The following is a 9,874-nucleotide window of genomic DNA, read 5'->3' on the forward strand; positions in this document are numbered from 1 at the left end:
ACAAAGGTATCAACACATTATGACAAGAACTTCACTGGGTTAATACTAGAAAATTCCTTCAAGCAAAGGGAAATCACAAGCTGAAGAGAGAGAAGGTCAAGAGTCATATACAACCAGTCTTCTATTTAGGGATATTTAGGCTCATGTTTCTGAATATAAGTACGAAGTTTGAAGAATAGACTTAAATTTTACAAGGGGAAGGAGGATTTTCCATTTGGGGGTGCCACAAATATTATAGCATTTCTGATTTCCGGTCTTGTAAAGCCATTGCCTCTCTTCAGTCCTTGTATAGTTTGGGTCTCCTCTAGGGGTGAAAAACTCCTTTTGATTCACAGGAAGCCATTATTTGCTACAAATACAGAAAACTTTGCCTAAAAACTCATTTTGAGTCAAATATTAACTGTAGCAACAGATGCTGACAGAAAGTAACAGGCACTTGGAATTTAGTCCTTCATTCACCAATAGGTAAATGATGATTGCCACTGTGTGAGGAAGCCACGATATGGGTAGTTCACTTCCCTAGCAACCTCACTCAGGACTAGGGCAAAAAGCAAGCCTTCTATTCAATACCTGTAATACTTTCCTAACACTGCTGTGACAAATACCACAAACTTAGTGGGTTGAAACAACACAAATGAATCACATTATAGTTCTGAAGTTCAGAAGTTCAAAAATGGGTTCACTGGACTAAAATTAAGGTTTCCGTAGAATTCTGTTCTTCCTGGAGACTCTAGGGGAATATTTGTTTTCTTACCTTTTCCAATTTATAGAAGTTGCCTTCAAGCCTTGACTCATGGCCATTTCCAGCAATATCATTACTCTGATTCCTGCTTCCCTTGTCAGATTTCCTTCTCTGACTCTCCTGCCTTCTGCTTTCTTTTATAAGGGCCCTGCTGATTACACTGGGCCCACCCAAATAACCCAGGATCATTCTCTATCTCAAGATCCTTGACCTAATCACATTTGCAAAGTCCCATTTTGCTATATAAGGTATTATCTTCACAGTTGCAATGATTAAGACTTGGAATCTCTGGAGGCCATTATTATGCCTAACACAATAAGGAGTTTTTGGCCATTTTTATATTCTTGACTCATCTCAACCAACCACCTGACCTTTCTTTTACCCCCAAAGTCTTATTTGTAACTTCTTTATACTTCTTTACAAGATTGCGGGCTTCTTGGAAGAACAGGTACTATATTTTACTTTATTGCACAGTGCCTTAGCACAGTGTCTTGTATAAAATTTGTGCTCAGAAAATTTTGTGATTTTTTTAAAAAGGAAAATGTAATTGCTATAGAGAACTAGATATTAAAGTTCAATGTGGAGGAGGCACTGGTGAGAGTGAAAATATAATTTCACTTCAAAGATGGCAGAAGGCCTTGGATTTTAGGGTAATTCAATGTGGGAAAGGACAGTCTTTTTAACAAGTGCGCTGAAACAACTGGATAGCCATGGGGGGGGTGTAATCCTTGAACTTTACCTTATTTCATACATAAAAATTAACTTTAAGACTATAACATTTTTAAAGAAAACATAGGAGAAAATCTTCATAACCTTTGGATAGGAAAAATTTTGTCTTAGATTATTAAAAAAACCTGAACTAATGATGAAAGAAAAAAGTTGATAACATGGACTTATTAAAAATTGAAAACTGCTCATCAAAAGATCTCAAAATTAGACTTAGATGGATTTTTCCTCCAGCCATGTCTAAATAACAGGGACTAGATTTACCTTCCTTCCTGAAACAACTGAAAAACTAGACAAAATATATGGTGCAATGGTTATTAAAACTTTGGACATCAAGCAACAAAAGACCCTGGGAAATAGGAAACAAACGCAGTGCACCCTACACTTGTCCTAGTCTGCTGCATGGAGAGAGTTTCTGGCGGAGGTGCAGTGAGTGGGGTGCCAAGGAGAGGACAGTAGCCTCCTGGAGTTGGGGGGAGAAGGGCATCTGTGCGGTTAGAGCTTGAAGGGCAGAGAATCAGAGATCTATAGAGAGTTCTGCTGGAGACTTCAGCTGTGCTGATCAGCACATGTTTATTAGGATATGGCCCAGGTCCAGAGAAACAACTCTGAAAATATTAGAGACCAGGAACTCACACAAAGTCAAGGATAGTTCCAGTTTCTACCAGACAGAGTAGAAAATCTCATAATTCAGGAGGCATTGAGTAGAGTCCTCAAGTCCTACAAAGGTTTAGCTTTGATATTGAGACAAAGGTAACGCTTGAATAAAGGCTGCTCTAGTTTCACATAACAAAGCCTACAAGCAGAGTCAAAAAAGGTTGACATGTTTGTAAGCAACTCAACTGCATCCCAGAAGCTCAAAAATATTTATAGGAAAACAAAAATACACAGCATCCAAAAGGTTAAAAATGTATAATGTCGACATCCATTCAGAAATGGGGGCACCTGGGTGGCTCAGTGGGTTAAGCCTCTGCCTTTGGCTAGGGTCATGGTCTCAGGGTCCTGGGATTGAGCCCCACCTCGGGCTCTCTGCTCAGCGGGGAGCCTGCTTCCTCCTCTCTCTCTTCCTGCCCCTCTGCCTACTTGTGATCTCTCTCTGTCAAATAAATAAATAAAATCTTAAAAAAAAAAAAAAAGAACTGAATAGAATTAACATTCTCAATTAGCATTTTGAAGCAGGAAAGTATGACCTATAATGAGGACAAAATCAATCAATGAAAACTGATCTAAGAATTATACAGATGTTAGAATTAGTAGAGAAGACATTAAAAGAGTTATTATGAGGGTATTCTATAAGTTCAAAAGACTAGAGGAAAGATTACATGAAGACTAGAGACATAGAAGAGATTAAAAAGGTCCAAACTGAGCTTCTAAAGATAAAAACTACAATATTTGAAATAAAAAATACAGCAGATTAAACATCGGAGGGGAAAAAAAAAGCCAATTAGGGAGCTTGAAGACAATAACAATGGAAGCTCTCTAAAATGAAAACTGCAAAGAATTAAAAAATATATTGAAAACTAAAATGAGTAGAGCATCAGGGAGACAACTTTAACATCAAATACACATGTAACTGGAGTCCCCAATGCAAGGGAGGGATTTCTTCCAGTTCTGATTCATTTTGAATAAAGCTGCTATGAATACACATATATTATGTGAACATAATTTTTCTGCTTTCTAGGGTACACACTCAGAAGAGAAATTACTGGGTCCTCGGGATCATATCTTCAACTTCTGAAAGAAAGTGTCAAATTTTCAAAGTGGTCTTTCTGTTTTACATTCTAGCGGTTGCACCAGCAATGTATTTAAATTCCAGCTTCTTCACACTCTCACCAATGTTTCATGTTATCACTCTTCTTAATTCTAGCCATCTTAGTGGTTGTGTAGTGGTATCTCACTGTGGTTTTAATATGTATTTCCCGGATGACTAATACCGTTGAGCATCTTTTCATAGGCTTCTTGGCCATACATAGATATTTCTTTATGAAATAACTGTTAAAATGTTTGCTTATTGTTTTCTTAGGGTTATTTCTCTACCTATTATTGTGTCAGTAACAATTACTTTGTATTTTCTATATTTTTGTATACATGAAATTGTATTTTGTATACATGACATCATCTTTTTTTTCTGGCTTCTTTCCCTAGTATAATTATTTTCATATGTAGCCCTACAGTTTGTGTAACTCTTCTCCTTTTATTGCTCAGTAATAGTCCATTGTATAAACACAGCACAATTTATGTACTTATTCACATGATGATGAATATTTGAGTAGTTTGTAGGTTTTTGTCATTAAAAAAAAAATCTTCTATGAATATTTGTATACCAGTCTTGCATATACATATAGTTTCATTTCTTTTTTTTGTCTAAAATCAAGAAATTTAGCATCCACCTTAAGATGTAGAAAAGAAGAGCAAATGAAATAGGTAATAAGCAAACAGAAAGAAATAATAAAGATCAGGGTAAAGTTCAAGGAAATAGAAAAACAGCAGATGGATGAAATGGATGAAAATTAATGAAACAAATGGATGAAAATTAATGAAAACAAATTGCATTTTTTTGAGAAAATAATTAAAATAGATACATTTCCAGCAGACTGACCAAGGAAAGGAAAGACCAAAAGACACTATTCTATAAGTAAGTAGATACAGATAGATACAGATATATGTATACATATACACACTATTATATGTATATACACTATTTTATACACACACACACAAATCTGACATATAATTTCATCAAAATGAAGAATGTTTGCTCTTCAAAAAGCAGGCTAAGAGAATGAAAAGAGAAGACTCAGACTAGGGAGAAATATTTACAAACTATATATCAGATAAAAGACTTTATCCATAACATACGAAGAACTCTTAAAACTTGATGAAGATAATAAATTAAAACAAAGAAGAAAAACACAGGAAAAAAATTTGAACAGTTTCTTCACCAAAGAAAGTGTATGGTTGGCAAATAAGAACATAAAAAGATGCTGAATATTGTTACTCATGAGAAAGATGCAGATCGATAACATAAAAAGATCTAATGACATGCTTATTAGACTACCCAAAGTTAAAAAGATTTAGAGGGATGGTGAGTTTGTGGAGGAACAGTCACTCTCATACACTGTTGGCAGGAATGTCAAATGGTACAACCACTTTGGAAAACAGTTTAGCACTTTATCAAAAAGCTAAGCATACATCTGCTAAATGACCCAAGAACCACCTTACTCCTGCTTTTTTTTTTTTTTTTTTTTTTTTTTTTTTTTTTACCAAACACAACTTAAAAGCTATAGATTTGAATAACCTAACCAGTGAAGGGAGCTTTAGTTTGGGGTTTTAAGTTTGAGGTAAGTTTGGTTTCCTTTACAAGAAAGTGTTATTCAGATGTCTAATGCAGAAAAAAAATGTTGTCATCACTGTGTACATCTGTGTGAGTTTTCCTGGTGCTGACTAGACAGCCATTCCTCTAAGTTTGGAATATCGTTTCATGTATTTCTTAAGTCAAAACTTTAAAAAATATATATTTATTTATTCATCCATCCATCTATCTATCTATCTATTTTATTTATAGCTCAAGCAAGGGAAGGGGCAGAGGAACAAGTAGAGAGAGAATCCCAAGCAGGCTCCACACCCAATGCAGAGCCCAACACGGGGCTCCACGTCACGGCAAGTCATGACCTGAGCTAAAATCAAGAGGAAGATGTTCAACTGAGTGAGCCCCCAAACACCCCAAGTCACAATGTGTTTTGAAGAGCATCCTTCATTCATTCAACATTTACTAAACATCTATTCTTATTAGTACATTTTTTACTTCCTTGCTTATATAAAGACCTACAATAAAACTATAAACAAAATAGTGCTTATTAACTTGATCACTTTTAAACTCTCTTTTAGAGTGTCATCATTTTGCATATTTATAAAGTATGAATTCCTGATCATCTAAAATCCCTTCGTGGCTCAACTACATTGGAAGTATTTTTTTCCTCTGGCCTGGCTCAGTTCTTCCATTATGACCACTAGTTTGAATTTCTAATTAAAACCATGTTTTTTCCCAATTCCATGCGTTTTCACTTTGGAGACTTCAAGACAAAATTTCAGCCATCAGGCATCAGATACTTCAAGCCTGGAAGCAAATTTCATGCTTGTCTCTTTACTGTATGTAGTCTCCTGTCCGGACCTGTGCAGCAGCTGGGTGTCCAGATCAACGGATGTGATATGAGAAACACACTGGGTCAGTCCTTCATCATGAGATCAGGCAAATTCAGTTTTCTCTCCAGTAAAAACAGAGCAACTTGTTTTCAAATCTTGCAGCTTCCAGCAAGCCCTGGTGTTCACTTTTGGTCTGTGAAGCCATTCAGCCTCACACTCTCCTGCTGGTGTGATAGTCTGTCTCCAGCTCAACAGCACAAAGACCAAAGGAAAAAGAGACTCAGTAGCTGCTTTCTTGACATTGAGGAGATATACATGATTTCACAATAAGAGAAGATATCTGATCTCCGTTCCCCCCTTTGTTGCCTCTCTCCAAGTTTTATAGCATTTCAATATCTGTAAATAAATTAAAAAAAAAAAGTGTACATGCATTTTCAAAATGTGCTGCATAATACAACTTCATCCATTTAGGAAGTGGATGGCTGCCCTCCGAGGTACAGCCTGACAGCCTAAAACCCAGGAATCAATCATCTGGATACAGTGGTGCCATGCGACTGCTCCTAGTGTGTATCGCGGCACCCAGGAACCACTTATTTGAGCTATGCCACCGTAACTCTGATAGATTAAAGCACCACATCCAAGAAACAATTGTGTGCTGTGGGGGGAATGCTCTCATAGATCTGCCGGGTGATAGCCCAGAATCCAGCAGGCACCCGGGCAGGTCTCTGCTGAATCAGAGCTTCCAGAAACCCGGGAAGCAGCAGGATGACAGTTCTGTTCTTCAACAGCCCATTATGAACTAATTAGCATACATGAATTGCAGATTCGAAGCATTAAAGTGATGTACAAATCATTAATTTTTTGTCAAATCCATGTCATCCTTGTGTATGCTTCCCTATTTTAATGTTGCATGACAGTGAAAAGAGGTACAATCCTCTGTATATAAAGAGGAGAGATTTGGTGTAGCTGATATAATGAGATCTATTTAAACACTATGTATTTTTCAGCTTTGAATATATCTTGGTTGGGGGAAAAAAAAAAAACGCTACACTTGTCCTATTAGGGTTAATTGTGAAAGGATGTTAATGTATTCAGAACCCCAGGGGTAGTTCAACATGTTGTCTGAATGAAACAGGGGATGTAAGACCAACTTCACATTTGAGCTTTCTTTTTTAAAAGTCCTCTTTTTGATGAATAAAAAGAGCCATAAAATCTTTCTCACTGACTGTGGAAGGTATAATAACTATTTAGAATGAAAGCTGAGCCTTTCGGTATGTGAGAGCTCCAAAGCAGCAGACCTGTTCTTGTTAACCTGGTGCCGAACTTAACTTATAAAGATGTATAATGTAACGCAGTGGTAAAGGGAAAACAACAGCAAAGCCGGTTTTCATACGAGAAAAGGCTTCTAAACATTAATTTGTGGTTTTCTGTATTGTTTCTGTGCATTTAATTACTAAGGATATTTGCACTTAAACAAATGCTTGGTGTTTCATTTGAATTTCTTCTTTCTTATTACAGTGGAGTCACAATGCTTAATTTGTTAGTACCGCAATTGTTGCCATGGTAACAGACTCTAATGTTATATATAAATATGTATGTGGCATATATATGCGTGTATTATAAATATGTACTATAGATGATTATGACTTTATTCCAAGAGCCCATCTCAGAAGACTTAGCTCTCAAGATAAACTCTAATCGTGAATGTAGATATGCTTTGTGAACCTATTGATATGGTCACAAACTCAGGTCCCCATCTTCACATGGGGAAAAAAGGAAGTTCTGAGAAGAGGGAGAGGTTCACATGCTGTCTTCTTTTTTTCCCAACAGCAGAGTCATCCAGGCCAGGGTCATATACTCTATGGACTTATTCTTTCTCCCCATTCCTTTTTCCATGCACTTCTTTTAACCACACTAAATCTGGATAAAGTGAAAACCAAGGCCAAATTCTAGGGGCAGATGTTTTTCTAAAGAACATTATAACAGGAAGATTAGGGATACATTGAGAATGGAGAAAGAAAGGATAAGGTGATTTGTTCCATTTGTATTCGTGAGAGAGGGGAATTCATATTAAAGACAGCTGTACATGTATATATACCATCTGAATTAGGCATTTCACACACCTCTCAGTAAATATTTAAAGTAGATAGTAGTATCTTCATTGTAGAGATAAGAAAGCTGAAGATCACAGAGAGTGAGTAAAATTGTCATGAAGGTTAGATTTGCCAAAGACTCTGTTCTTTGTACAGTGTCACTTTATTACTCTGAGACCTTCTTTAGTGCAAAGAAAGAAGGCATAAACCCACTTCTTTCAGTCTAATTAGCATCACACCTGGTTCCCTGTGCCCTCAGACCTCGGGCATTGACAATGATATGCCCTACCTTGAGATAACTTTGGTAGTCAACCAAAAATAAACCTGATTGAAGGGGAGAATAAGATGGTCATCTCTATCAGTAGATGTTATTTTCAACTTCATGTAATCACAACAACACTATGCCACAACAGCAGCTTAAGTAGTTTATTTTTCATAAATTGTCACAAATCCAGAAATAGGCAAGCTGAGGTTGGTATGGAGGTTCTAGGAAGTTATCAGGGACTCAGTTAAGCAGTTGTTTCCCTCTCCATTGTGTTATCCTTAGTGTGAGTCTATAATCTTCATGCTCATAAGATGGCTGCTGCCCACTCAACATCACAACTGTATCCCAGGCCAGAAAACAAGGAATGAATAAAGGGTAAATAACGAGTGAGCTGAGCTTGTCACTTTCTCCCTCCCTCACTTCCACTCTTCCTCTATCCCTTCTTCTGTCCCTCTCTCTCTCTCTCTCTTTTTATAGGGAAAAATCACAATCTCAACATTGGATTCCACATGTTGTGTTTTGACTCCTCCCGTTTCCTTGGTATTAACCAATGAAGTGTCAAATAACTTCTGGGAACTGTGCAAAACATGGAATGCTTCAGAGATATGAATGTCATCCTTATGCAAGAACATGCTAATCTCTATATCATTTCAATTTTAGTTTATGTGCTGCTAAAGCAAGCACAAGCTTCACTTCTTAAAATCTGCCTGACTCTAAAGTCCGTTAAGTTTTTAAGGCTTGGCTTCCTCATCTGATAAGTGAGGATGATAAAACTTCTTCAGAGGGATTCTGTGAGAGGGAAATGAGTCCATACACATAAAAAACACATAGTAGAATATCTGACCCATGGCAAGTATTTGACCAATGTTAACTAATATTACTATTGTTATGAATCAAGTTCTGGATTCAAATTAGGTAGTTGCCATTTTCTCAGGCAAGTTGCTAAAATCTGTGATGCTCAGTTTGATACTTTGGAAAATGGTTAATGGGTCACATTAGAGATGGGGAGTATGTAAATTACCCATTAAATTAAAATGACTGCTAAATAGTAGGAATGGTAAGCACTACTGATTCTCTGTCAATATCCATTCCCCTTTTTCCTTCCTGTCAAAATTTCTTTTTGTTCAGGATGGTGAACAAAATTATTCCCTTTCCCAACTCCCTTGCAGCAACAGGATGACAAATTTGGGCCTATGTAATATAAATGAATTTCCCTGGAAAGAGCTTTCTTTCTTGAATAAAAACATTATATTTTGAAAGGCCTGTGTTCTCTCTCCTTCCCCATTGTATGCTTGGAGGTGCTGAAGCCATATTGAAAATGTGGGGACCAGGTCCACAAACTAATGATGACAGGCAGATAGACTTTGGGTCATTGATAGCTTCATTGATGCCTTGCACAACTTTAGATTGCCCAACTCGAGGTGGACTACACCTAGGAAAAAAAACTTAGTGGTTTAAGCCAATATTTCTTGAGCTTTATTTCATGTGCAGCCAAGCAATCCATGGAGACATAAGTTTTTGCCACATGGAAATTATATTAATAAGCATGACTACCATCATCATCATCATCATCATTATCTCTATTTATGACATGGCCTGAGGATGTCCAATCTATGTTCTATTTTTTTTTTTTTTTTTAAAGAGTGGGGAGAGAGGGTACAGAGGTGTAGAGGGAGAGGGGAAGAGGGAATCTTAAGCAGGGTCCACGCCCAGTGCTCACCTGACCTGGGCCTCAATCTCATGACTCTGAGATCATGATTTGAGCTGAAATCAAAAGTTGGATACTTAACAACTGAGCCATCCAATCACCACCTGCCCACAGTGTCTTCTATTCTTATGAGTAAATAACAAAAGTTTTGATGATGGCCCTATGGAAAAAACAGTCTACAGGAAGTATTGATCAAA

The 9,874-nt window shown here is 37.0% G+C and overlaps 1 non-coding gene across 1 annotated transcript; it reads right to left on the reverse strand.

Moving 5' to 3' along the window:
• Positions 1-8,550: 8,550 nt before the first annotated feature.
• Positions 8,551-8,653, reverse strand: LOC131828349 (U6 spliceosomal RNA). The gene has a single exon (XR_009352367.1). It is a non-coding gene; the product is annotated as a U6 spliceosomal RNA (small nuclear RNA).
• Between the last annotated feature and the right edge of the window lie 1,221 nt (positions 8,654-9,874).

Source organism: Mustela lutreola, chromosome 3 (assembly GCF_030435805.1).
Source record: "Mustela lutreola isolate mMusLut2 chromosome 3, mMusLut2.pri, whole genome shotgun sequence".
Lineage (NCBI taxonomy): Eukaryota > Metazoa > Chordata > Mammalia > Carnivora > Mustelidae > Mustela > Mustela lutreola.